Here is a 12,468-nt window from a genome sequence, read left to right on the forward strand (position 1 = left end):
GAATTGACACTAGCAATTGAGAAAATAAACTGTTCACTGAGGTAATATATCAATATGGTCAATGTGGTAATTTTCTCATAATCTTACCCTGACCCTGAATTCTTTTTGCGACCACTGGAATGGCAAAGATCTGCCCTGCTGGCCATCAAATATCATGTGGGTCGAGGCGATTCCACATCAGCCTCATTTATTCAGACCCAGACTCCTCTAATTCCTGAGCGGAAATATCTTCAGCTCAGACTCTTTAGAAGCTAAACGTTCTACTTTGTTCACTAAGCTACTAACTAACTTCTGTCTTGTGCAAGTACTATACAGTAGGTGGGTTTTTTTATATAGCTTTTTAGCTGGAAACAGCTGCTGGTTGCAGGCAAAAATGACACTATTAGTGCGCTGAAAGTGAACTGAAACTGTAAAGTTGCGGCGAAAAGATCATAAAACACTATGTAGAGCTGAGGGGGATTGCGAAGTCTGGTGACAATTATCGGTGGGTTTGTTACAAGCAACCTCTGTCGCACAGCCAGACCCACATCTCCACAGTGCTGTGTCAGCACTGGAGAAAGGTCTGCCTGCACCAATTCCTATTGTGGAAAACGCTCTGATTTGTTTGTATTCTGAAATACTTAATATGTAGGAGTTCTGCATTAAATGCCCCAAAACAACTGGACCTTTGTTATATATTCAGTTGAGCTGTGTACTGCCATTATCCCAATGTTTCTAAAAATGTCCAAACCCTGAGAAATCCAAGAGTTCACTCGAGGTAATGTTGTGTTCCATCTGGTCGCTTGTTGCTACTTCTGGGACTTTTACAAGGAAAATAAACATAAATGAAACACCTGACAATGGAGGTCACCTCCGCAGATCGCTGCTGCAGTTAGGTTGATAAACAGGAGCAAAGATAAATCCACTTTTTAATCCAAAAGTTACAAAGCAATCTCTTAGCTCTCCCCCCATCTGTAAAAGGCTCTGGAGCAGTGCAGAATCTGTGACAAATTGTATGTTTAAACCAATCACATTCAAACATTTTGGTCAGCACTATACCCAGGATACAGTGATTGTGGCACTGATATACTTAAGTCTCAGTAATATAAAAAGTAAGAGCTACTAGGTTCTTTGTATTGTTAGCAAACCTGTTAGTATGAGGGGAACATTCCATGTTCAGCTTATTGGTTGCTCGGACGTTGTTGCTGTTTCCCGTAGTACTGAGGATTTTGAAAACTGAAACATGATAACGTGATCAATAACTATATCCAGGAGGCAGACTAACCCTTGCACATTACACAATGCAATCATTTAAAGGTGCAATATGTAGGAATTTATGTTTTTTGATAAAACAAATAGTGTATAGAATGTACAAAAATAGCTTTTTTGAATTTGTGTTGTCAGTGTATTGTGTTGAAGAAATATCTGTGGAAGTCAGCATGCTAACCAGCTAGCCACGGCCCGTTGGAATAAAGCCCCCCTTGGTGGCGGTACAAGCACCAACGCTCCCCGTTGCTCTGAGCTCCCACTCCAAACCATTAGCGGCTAGCTTAGCTAACTGCAGCTACAGTTGGCAGCAGTTAAAGGTTAATCTGATATGATGACCCCTATTTATTTTGAAGATGAATTCAACATGTGGGCAATTCTTACATATCACACCTTTAATCTACAATTATGTTAAAAAACATTCCGTAAAGCTTTCTTTATAGAGTGAAGAATCACTGAGTTGAGTTGTCTTTTTCCAGATGTTATATTGTGCAAGACAGATGGCAGGAGAGCTGAGGGGCAGAGGGGAGTTGCTATCACACTGTCCACTCCAACCTGCAAGGACATCTGGACATGATATCTGCTGCCTCTTCTCAGTAATGACGCAACAGGAAAACCAACAGTCCCACCCTTGCAGCCCATGTGTGCATTTTCCTGATCTTTGCCATCACAGAACATGTCAAACCCTCATGGAGGACTTGACACAACCTTAAGCAATTCAAGGTGATACAGATTATAGTCCACATTTACCCATAAATCACTTGGGGAACAAAACTCAGAGACAGCTCTGGACAGAACGCTGAAAAGTAGCCCCTGATGGCAATGAGCTGCTCTCTGCTATATATAAAAAAAACAGTAATAAAAAAACATCCAGGACAGAACATTGAGATGTTGCCAAGGCAATGACATGAGTCACTTTTTGTTTTTCTGGTATTATAGTTGAAGATGCTTTTCACAGGTTGCTCTTCTCCTTTGTCTCCAAGTAAAGTGATACTCCCACCGGTCACTACCATAATCATGGCAACAGTTATCCTATTCTTTATGTTTTAACGGGTTTTAGGTGAACATTATATTCTACCTTTGTATCACACAAAGGATTCAACATAGCACGGAGCACAATATGAAACAAGCATGAAGACACAAACACACGCCCGTATCGCTTTTACTTTCATTATGAATCCAGGAACTTCCCAAAAGGGTGGAAAATGCTTGTGAGCTGAACGTTTTGAATATCAGAGATTTGGACATTTATTTCCAGCGAAAGTGCCAAGAACAGTGCAGAGGAACAATGTGTGTTGAAAACAAGAGATGCTCTTTCAGATTCCAGATTTAGTGTGGATGAACTTTCCCTCACCTCCAGAGGCAGGGCAGGGACACAGCAGAAAAAACAGGGAGCGGGCCAGGGGAAATTCCTGCCAGGGATCCATGAGTGTCTTAATACCACAGGAATGCACGAGCCAAATTGACATGACTGCCATGGCAACTACAGATAAACCCAGTGCTCCAACCAGCATCACGATCGTTACTGTTTGTTCTTATTTGTTTGTGAATAGCTGCCATCAAATCAGCAGGCTGTGTTTGTTCTCAGTTTAATTGCTGATGTTGAATACAATGTGTTTGTTTGTTTTTTCGGCTTTTCAATCTTCACCTCGTCATTACAGAATGTGTGTGGTCTGGTAACTAGACTTACATTATGCTGACATACATAGAGAGCTCAAAACTAAATGAAAGTGATAGCAATCAAATAACAAACAAGCGTTTTCCCAAACAAAGGAGCATTTCTTTAGATAACAAAATTCATTCCATAACGAATATTTCAGTGACTGAGGTTCACACAAGGACAAAGTGTAATATTAGTAGCCCTGTAAAGGCCCCGCTCATAGAGATGTGGAACAGCGGAACTCAGAGACATGGCAGTTGAAGGCAAATAGTTGTTTACTTGGTAAAAAGCTCAGAACAGATTTTGGTGACAGGTAATGAGTCAGCACGGAGGGGAAAAGCAGGCAAGGGGCAGGCTGGTGGAACCAGGAACATGCTGTGGTCAAGAACACATGCTGGGTCATTAAGATTGGGTAGGACATTACACAGACTGGCAAAAGACTGGGAAGCGAGGGCTGGTATATTATGCGGGGAATGGGGAGCAGGTGTGCTGCTGACTGGTGAGTGAGGGGATCAGGTGACTGGGAATGCTGGGTACACAGCGAGGGCAACTACAGGACAGGTGGGGAATTCCAGTGACAGGAAAATGCCAAATTTGCTTATTCGCTTCTCTCCGAGAGTAGGATAGAGGCTATCAGGACTTATTGTCAATGAGCTTTATGAGTGCTGGTTAACAAATGTTGTTATATTTGGAGAGAGCTAGAGGCAGCTATGCTAGCTTTCTTTTTGCCCTGTGTCCAGTCTTTGCTCTAAGCTAAGCTAAAACTAAGCTAAGCTAAGCTAAACTAAGGTAAGCTAACTACATGTAGCAGTAGCTTCATATTTAACATAAAGGCTTGAAAATTCTCATCTAATGTCACCAAGTGAGCAGAAAGACGTATTTCGGAATCACTTACGTCTGATTGTCATACATCATTATCTGGCTGAACAATGACAAAAAAAGTTGCTTTGTAGGAATTCTGATTGGTATCAGACGTAGCTATACTAGAGAGTGTCATTTCCTGGGAAACTGTAAAAACAAAAAAAAAAAGTTGATGACTCACCCTGACCTCTTGGGCGTATACTAGTTTGGCGTCCAGTTAAACGTTTTTAATGACAGTGCTGCAGTGGAATGTTTACTGGGTGAACCTGAATCATATTTTATGAGAGAAAATATTTTCTGGTTTTCCTCCAGCCACTTTCCAATGGACAGATAGCTTTACTTGTTCTTAAAGTAACCGCTAACCGCTACTGATGGTAGCTGCCTCTGTCTCCTCAGAGGCTGAGTTCTGTCCCGGTTCAGCCTCGTTCACCAGCTGCTTGGCAAGGTAAGAGCGATGTGGGAGGGACAAGTACCTCCCTGGCTTCCCGTTTAACAGGACTGATGTAAATATGTGGAGTCATGTAACCATCTGCCAGCTGCTTCACTGGAAATATGACTAAGAGAAACTAACAGCCAGTCTATTCATTCCATTATGAAGATTTTAATCATTTCAGTGCTCAGCTGAATTTTATGTTAACATTTCCATTTAAAAACAACCCAGTATACATACATACACATTTTGACATCGTTGTATTTATATTTATTTTATTGCGAAGAAGACCAGTTGTTTAACAATCGGTCATAGAAAGAGTGAGACTTAATCTTACAGTTACCGTAATGAGTTACCCACAGGACTGGTTATTTTCCTCAGGAGAAATCCACCCTAGTGAACAGCTTTCGTTTTCCAGCGTCAGGCCTTACATAACCCGGTGAGGGAACACCCTGCCACCGCCTGAAAAACAACATTGATTTGTTTCATTGCTGAACTTCATCGCTGGGTGGATCTCCTCCAAGACTGCCAGCGTTTCTGTTTGTCTCTCGGATTGTTTCTGCATTAGCGAGAAAAGAGATTTGTCATGGCTCGTGTTGATTTGTGCTTCACTTTGCGCTGCAGAGCTCCCCATCGTGGCTGTGTTCCCACTGATGGATCAGCTCGTGAAGTCTGTTGGCAGAGGGCCCGCTGATCCCTGCACCTCAACTGTGATCCATATTTTTTTGTATTCTATTCTTCTTTCTCAGTGCCATGGGATGTTTCCTGGTTAGGAAGATAAAACACAAGTGCCTTCCTCTATGGAGCTATTCTCAAGCTCGGGCTTCAGGAAACCAGCAGGGGCCAGGTTAAATACCCTATTAATCTCTGAAACCTATTAAACTCTTTCATTTGCCTTTCATGGATAGCACTATGGATAACTCCAATAATATTTTAATGGAATGCTGTTCATACACACTAACCCAAATTACAGCAGCTTGCACCAATATAGCTCTTTGTCTCCCCTCCTCTCTCACGTGATGAGTGGAGTAGTACTGTATAGCAGAGTCCATTATTAGCTGCCATACATGCTGGCTATCTGCCAGGCCCCTCTGCTAAGCCACTCAAAGAGGCCTTCAGCCAGCCAAAAGGCCTGAAGCGTTCCCATGCCAAACAAAAGCACATCAGCAAAGTCAATATTAGCCTTTTTGCGCTGCCAACCAGCAGCAGGAAAAGCAGAGTAAAAGGAGCAAAGCATATCTAAAGGCTGAATGAAAACACTTAAGATAGTAGGAATGCCGCCACAATAAAACCTAGAGTTTGGCTAAGTGCTCCCTCAGGTCTGCGTGTCTCCACGGGGCTGTAACCCATCGCACTTCCGTCCATTCTCTGAGCGAGGTTAATTGGACGACACCATGTCAGGATGTGTGCGCAAGTCTTTAGAGTCACTCACACTGGCCTTTTTAAAAAAAAAATGGAACAAGCACTTTCCCCTGATAACAGCGCTGGGCTTGTTTCACTGACAGGATTGAAGAGTCCGAAGCAGAATAAAGTCAGCAGGAATCCGAGCTAGTGAGAGGAGTCATAAAGTTGTTGTTTGAACACTTTGCTCAAAAAGTGACTTTGGACTTCCCCTTGGCGTGCTGAGTGTACATAGAGCGATAACGGTCGGGATTTGTGCGGTTTGGTCCTCGATAAACAGCAGGAAGAGAGCAATACTCTGGTGTATCATATCACGCAAGCTGTGGTTTTATTGCATTATGAAATATCGATGCTTGGATGCTCCCTTCCTTTACTGAATTTCTCCGTGTGTGGCTGTTGAATCGTGGGCTCACTTGCGATAGAAATCTTGATCTCAGTGAGATTACCTGATTAAATGAATGTTGCAATGAACAAAGGTGAAACTGGAGGGATTACCACTGCCCTTTCATTTTGAAAACCATTCGCTGCTAGTCGATGACTGATGTGCTTGAGCATGCGATGCATCAGAACTACCCTGACATTAAGCGACATCTTCCTTTGTTGAGTCATCCGAATAATAAGATTAGAAGGCTTTTGCTTTTATGTTTTGCAACTTTTTTGTTGTTGTTTTTTTTTCCTGTAATTTTTCCTTGTGTTTTGGGCTTTTAGCTGTTTTTCCAGTGACCCTGTTCACACCTTGTATCAACATCCATCCTGAGTGGTCCGATCACAAGCGCTCACACTTGACATTTACGTGGATCTTGACATGATTCTCAGTTGACCACAGGTGATCTGCTCTCACTTGAATGGGACAAACAGACACAATGTTTTTTACACAAAGAGAGAAAAGACCTTAATGTAAAACATTTGCTGAATCTACCAGAAGACCCAAGTTAATTTCATTAATTTGTCTTTAAACAATGCTTATAGGTTTTCTCCGACATCAACAACCTTTATTTTGTTCGATTTTTTCAAAGGAATCTGGGGCACCCTCATCCACAGGTGATAAGATGTAACCTATATTGGTTTCTATATTTACTTTGTTGTTCACCATCAATAAAATGTCATCTTCCATAAATTTGGTGTAAATTAATGAATCTGTTGAAATGGAGAGTTCAAACAGCTGCTACAGGCTGGTAAAGCATCTGTGACAAACTGACACTTTTACAAGGGAGCAAACAATTTCATGTATTGCACTGAATACCGAAAGGCTATAATATCTTAGAATTTGCCGCTGAGCAAAGTCTTTTTGGTTTTTGAAGTTTCTCCTCGAGCCACATCTCTCAAAATTGTGTGATCTGTTTAGGGAATCTTGGGATATTGCAGTTACTAGCTCACTGATAGATCATTTGAAACAGGCGGTGAGTTCACAATCATCTGCCTCTAACACTGGCAGGTTCAAAGGCCACAAACACGTCATTTATGCAACAATGAATCACATGTAAATCAGAGGACGTTTCATCAATGCTGCTCGTTGTAGTGCTCTCTTCTTTTGATGTCAGTTGAATGGGCATCCTTTAATGTGGCCTCGAACACATGTGCGTACACACTGCTAAAAGGCCGTGGTGGCATGCTGCCCAGATCATCTTCTAATGAGTTCTCAGTGATCAGGTCTCTTAAAACATTTTGAATGTGTCTTAAATCAGTCCGTACTGTACTCACGATGGATGTTGATACGAGGTCTGAACATGGCCAAAACATCTGCACCCACTCACAGCCACAGATGCTAATATATGCGGAGCATTGTCCTCTGAAGTCTACACAAAAGTACACATTGGTGCAATTCACAAAATTGTTTGTTTTAGTAGCTGTAGGAAGTTTGAACTTCCTCAGTAGTGACAACCACGTGTGTGACTTCCACCCTCTGATTATTCTAAAACTATGATTTTGACAGGAATTGTTTGTATCCTGGAGCATTTTTCCCTTTTGCCAGTTAAACTGATGGTTTGCGTCGGCGAATTAAACACATTTCAAAGTCTAAATGTTACTTTTGCCTGCAGTCAGTCATCGTGGTTCACTGACTGCTCTACTCCCTGGAGAGCCATCCAGGTCCAACCCTGTCAGGAGACTGTTTGACCTCAAAGGCAGGAAGAGAGAATGTCATGGAAAGTTAGTCTTTGTGTTTATTCAACAAGTGCATAAGTTTCAATATGGAGATGTGCATCCTGGTTACCTATCTGTGCTGCGGTTGAAATCCCTCAATGAGTCTTCGCTGAGGACAGGGGTTTGGGAGAATTTTTCGATTTCTTAGCTCTCTCTCTCCACAGTGGGTCCAGCAGCTGTTGCAAACACCAGATGGGGTCAGGATCCACACTCCCACTTGGACCATGTGATAGTGATGGTGATATTTTTCACTTTTTTTTTTAAATAACAGAGTTATTTTTCTCCAAAGGAGATGGACATTCTGTGCCAAAGAGTTGCATAAATTTCTTTTTTTTTTCTCCACAGCTGAGTAATGCTCTGCAGCAGATGTTCGTCTTGTATTCGTAGCACCAGCAGCACATTAAACTCAGCAGAGGAGTGAAGCCTCATGATTCACAATGCAGCCTGCAAACTATGGATAAAAACCAGGGTGCTCTCTGTAGAGCTAGGACAAATGCTTTTTTACTTTCACATTTGTTCAAAGTATCAGCGTAAAAACACATCAAATGAATATATTTAATTTTAGTTTCAAGCATGAGACAGCAAACGAAAGTACAAAAAAGGGATAAATATAAAGATTTCTCTGTCCGATCTCAAAAAGGAAATGTTATTAAACCGAACCCCTGCACTCTCGGAGCACATGTTGTGAGAAAATATTAAAGCCTGCTGTGTTTTGTTCAGCGGCTCCCTTGCATCCACAATCTCCAAATATTAAAGATTAAACCAGGTGGATTAGATTTTTTATGAAATCGGGGAGGTAAGTTCTGCTCCCAGAAACCTCCTCGGTGGGCTACTGGTATTAAATCTGAGGATAAAAAAAAAATCTAAATAAATCTGTTTTTTCTTCTTTCATAACCACATGCTGTCATTTTGAAATGTCAGCGGTGCCGCTGCGGTTTCAGTTCTGGCCCTTTGAAGCGACATTCTGTCCTCCATAAAGCACTGAATTACGACTGGTGGAAGGGTCCATTTCTCCCTGGAGGGTTTTTTTTTTTTTTTTTTTTTTCAGAGGCAATTACTGTTATATGCAGGCCACCGGTGCTCTGAAGTGTGCTGTGGTCAGGCTACATAAAGCTGAGGTCATGTCAGGGAATACACACCATGACACAAACAGATTTAATGCTTATTGAATATTTGACATAAAGCTAATTATTGTGATGACAGTAGCTGATATGGTCACCTAGCAAGACGACAACTAACCACACTGCATGCAACGCAAACACAGTCGTTTGCAGGATGCATCCCAGTGAGGAAATGTATGTGTATGTGCATGTGTGTATTTGTGGCTCTGCACGATAAATAACTGTGGTGTGACGATGGTCAGCAAAAGTAATGATGATACGTAAACAATGTGTTAGTAACATTTAAGACATCTAGGTTACATGATGCTTCAGCTAACAGATCTTCTTACTCAACTTGCCCGATTTGTTGAGCTTAAGTAATTAATATTCCCTTGTAATGTTATATCTTCATCTAATAAGCCAACAGTAATATATAGGAAAGTAACGAGGCCAATGTAAAACTGTTATTGCTATCTGGCAATACAGAAGTATCCTCTGCCAGACCACCAGGCTACAGAGCAGCTTCTTTTCTCAGGCTGTGATGCTCTTCAATTCATCCTCAGGTATCTGCCATAAGATGTCATTTTCACTATCCAGCCTGGCGACTTGCATTAAGAATAACTGTAAAGTTTGTCTTCTTGTCTGCAGCTCTTTGCTTAAGTTCATCAGTTCAAAGTGAGACTGTTTCACTGCCAGGTACAGTTTCCTTGTAGGACAATTAAAATACAGCTTAACTGGTTTCCAGTTTTACTTTTGTGTGATGGTGTGACATACAATATGATATATATATACTACACACCTGAACACCCCAAATCCTGCCATCACATGAAAAGCAAATCGAATAAAGTCCACAGCTTTAAGATTTCGCATTTCCAAAGTTTAAATTTAACAAGGTTAATGATTACAGGTCGGGTGAACACAGTGAGCCCTTGTGGCTGGTGCATTCCCTGTGAGCGCACCATGAAAAGCTTCTCCACAACATCTGGTGAGCATTGACAGGTATGAAGGGGGAGGCTGACATTTCACCTGACATTCACAAGTTCTAGTGAATCCTACAACACGTTCTCATACTTTGACAGCTGACTAGGTCGACTGCCAGTGACTATGATTTAAGTTGACTATATTACTAAGTTGAGATAACACAGCTGACTTTTGGTTTCACACTGGACAGGAACAGCAGTCTCCTGTGTGAAAATTCTTTGACCAAATCTTCCTCCCTGTCCAATGACATCCTCCTTTGCTGCCATAATATTACTCCAACCGCTAGAGGGCACCCCTTAACAATAAACAATCTTAACTTGTGATACGCCCATGTGGTCCTTTATTCTGATACGGACAGGCTCAGCCTCCACCCTTTTCTTCTTGTCTCCTCATATCTCGCCATCGAAAACTCACCCGATGCAAGTTTGCGTGCCGAGCAACCGTACTGAAACATGCTCCATGTGACCCCCCCTGTGGCAGGAAAACAAACTTGATTGGGAGCATTAACCTATAATGGGAGGGAGGAGGGAGCACCCTCCCCACGCTTCCCTTTCCACTCACGGACCCCGACCACGGTGACATAAAGTACAGGAAGGGAGAGGCTGCGAGGACACATGTTCCACGCTCTCCTTCCGACCATCACAAGAAAGAGGTTTATCGCTGCGTGTTTGCTCAGGAGGCTAGTGTCAACTGCTGGAGGGAAGCAGGAGGAAGGTTTCAATCAAGATAATACATGAAAAGTTTGGATGTGTACCAAGTCTTTAATAATCGACCACTGCACTGGAAAAAGAAAAAAAAAAAACAAAACTTGGAGCAGCTCTGCCTCCGCTCCTGTCCCTGCCTTCTACTGCAGGGGTCAAAGGTCACATAAACCCGACTTATCCAAGCGTACAGCTCGCACACTGCTGAATGCAAGTCTACACATCTTGAAGAGCACTTAAAGCACACACTGGAATTCTTTCCTATAACTAATCAACGCAGTGTTTCCTTTGCAGGTTAGCAATTGTAAAATATCAGGCTGTTGTTTCCAGTCGGTTCTTCATTGTGACTGAGCTCGCCAGTGGATTCAGCAGGTAATTATTTCACAGCCCGTAAACGACGCACTTCAAAAGACTGTTGATCAAGTCCAAACACGTTCAAAAACACGCCGCTGTGAAGCTGGTAATTAGCCAACTGTAGGGGCTAAATTTAAACCTCCAGCGACACAATTGAAAGTGCTGATGAAGCTGCATGCCAACTTATTGAAAAGCGCTAATACCTCGTGGGAACACTCTGAGATGAAAATAAATTAATAAGTGAAAGAACAGTCTGACTGAAAAATAAACAATCACATTAATTAACAGTTCAACAGCCAGAAACTCGGAAAAAAGGGTAACACCTAATACATACGAGGCCAGGAATGGTACTGATTAGTCTTCCACTTTCCAACAAAAGACACTTTTTTTAATTGTCTTCACAGCTGACTGAGATTCAGGAACGCGTGAAACGAGAACGTTTTCATCCGCAAGCTCATTAGGACAACCGACCATACACGAAGACTGTGAAGAAGTACAATATGTACAGTTACGTTCCCACACTTAAGGATTTTGATCATCCAAATAAATTCAGAAAGTCTCGCCATTAAATCTGGAAGGACCCACCCTGTACACTTTTTAAGACGAGAATGTATGGAGAAGAAAGACTTAAAGGAGACATACTGTGCTCATTTTCGGGGTCATAACTTTACTTTGGGTTACTTGCAGAATATGTTTATATGTTTGCTCAAAAACCACATCGGTCTTCTCATGCTATCCGGTGCTGCAGCTGCAAACGCTCTGTTTCAGCTCCTGTCCCTTTAAGCTCCCCTCTCCTGAATACCCAGTCCCTTCTGATTGGTCAGTCCGCACATGCCTGACCCAGCACTGCTAACAACATCAGAGCGGCTGAGGTAAATCAATTCCTGCATGCCAAACTATCCGCTCGCCTGAAATTTATGCAAATCTGTGACACGGTGACATGAGGAGTGATGTCACAAAGACATGGAATACAAACTGATGAGGCGTTTCAGAAGCTGTGTTCTCTGTGGGAGAGAGGAGCTTCTGTTGATGCGAACTTGGACCTTTTTAACTTTCCAGATCTTTAACATGCACAAGAACCTACGTAACGTGCTGAAGGAAAGGAAATACATTTTAAGAATGATAGGGCTTCCTTTAAACAAATTAGCAATAACTTTATTCATCTGTACAAATAAAGAGCATGTGCAGAATATACAAAGGGATTCACACCACTGAGAATGATTATGTCATCGTGAGCATTTATTTTCAGAATATTCAAGGTGTCGTAAATATTGTCAGGAGGAGATGAGAATGTGAGTATGTGTGTCTTTTGAGAGCATGTCAACAGTGAGCAACAGAGAACAGCTTGACACCATCCCGAAAATGACTGCGAGTCACATTCCTGACCTCCCTCTACTAAAACAAAAAAGGTGTCTTTAATGGAGACCTCCAGTGAGCAGAAGCCGCTGGTTGACTGAAATAATGTGCTCGGCGTTAGAGCTGTTTACAGTAAGTGTGAAGAATGTGTCGTAGTGGCAGCTGCAGGACAAAGAATGACCCCATTTAAAGACAAAACACACTTGCATCAAGCAGGCCGGTGCAATGCATCAACCT

This window comes from Acanthopagrus latus, chromosome 9 (assembly GCF_904848185.1).
Source record: "Acanthopagrus latus isolate v.2019 chromosome 9, fAcaLat1.1, whole genome shotgun sequence".
Classification (NCBI taxonomy): Eukaryota; Metazoa; Chordata; class Actinopteri; order Spariformes; family Sparidae; genus Acanthopagrus; species Acanthopagrus latus.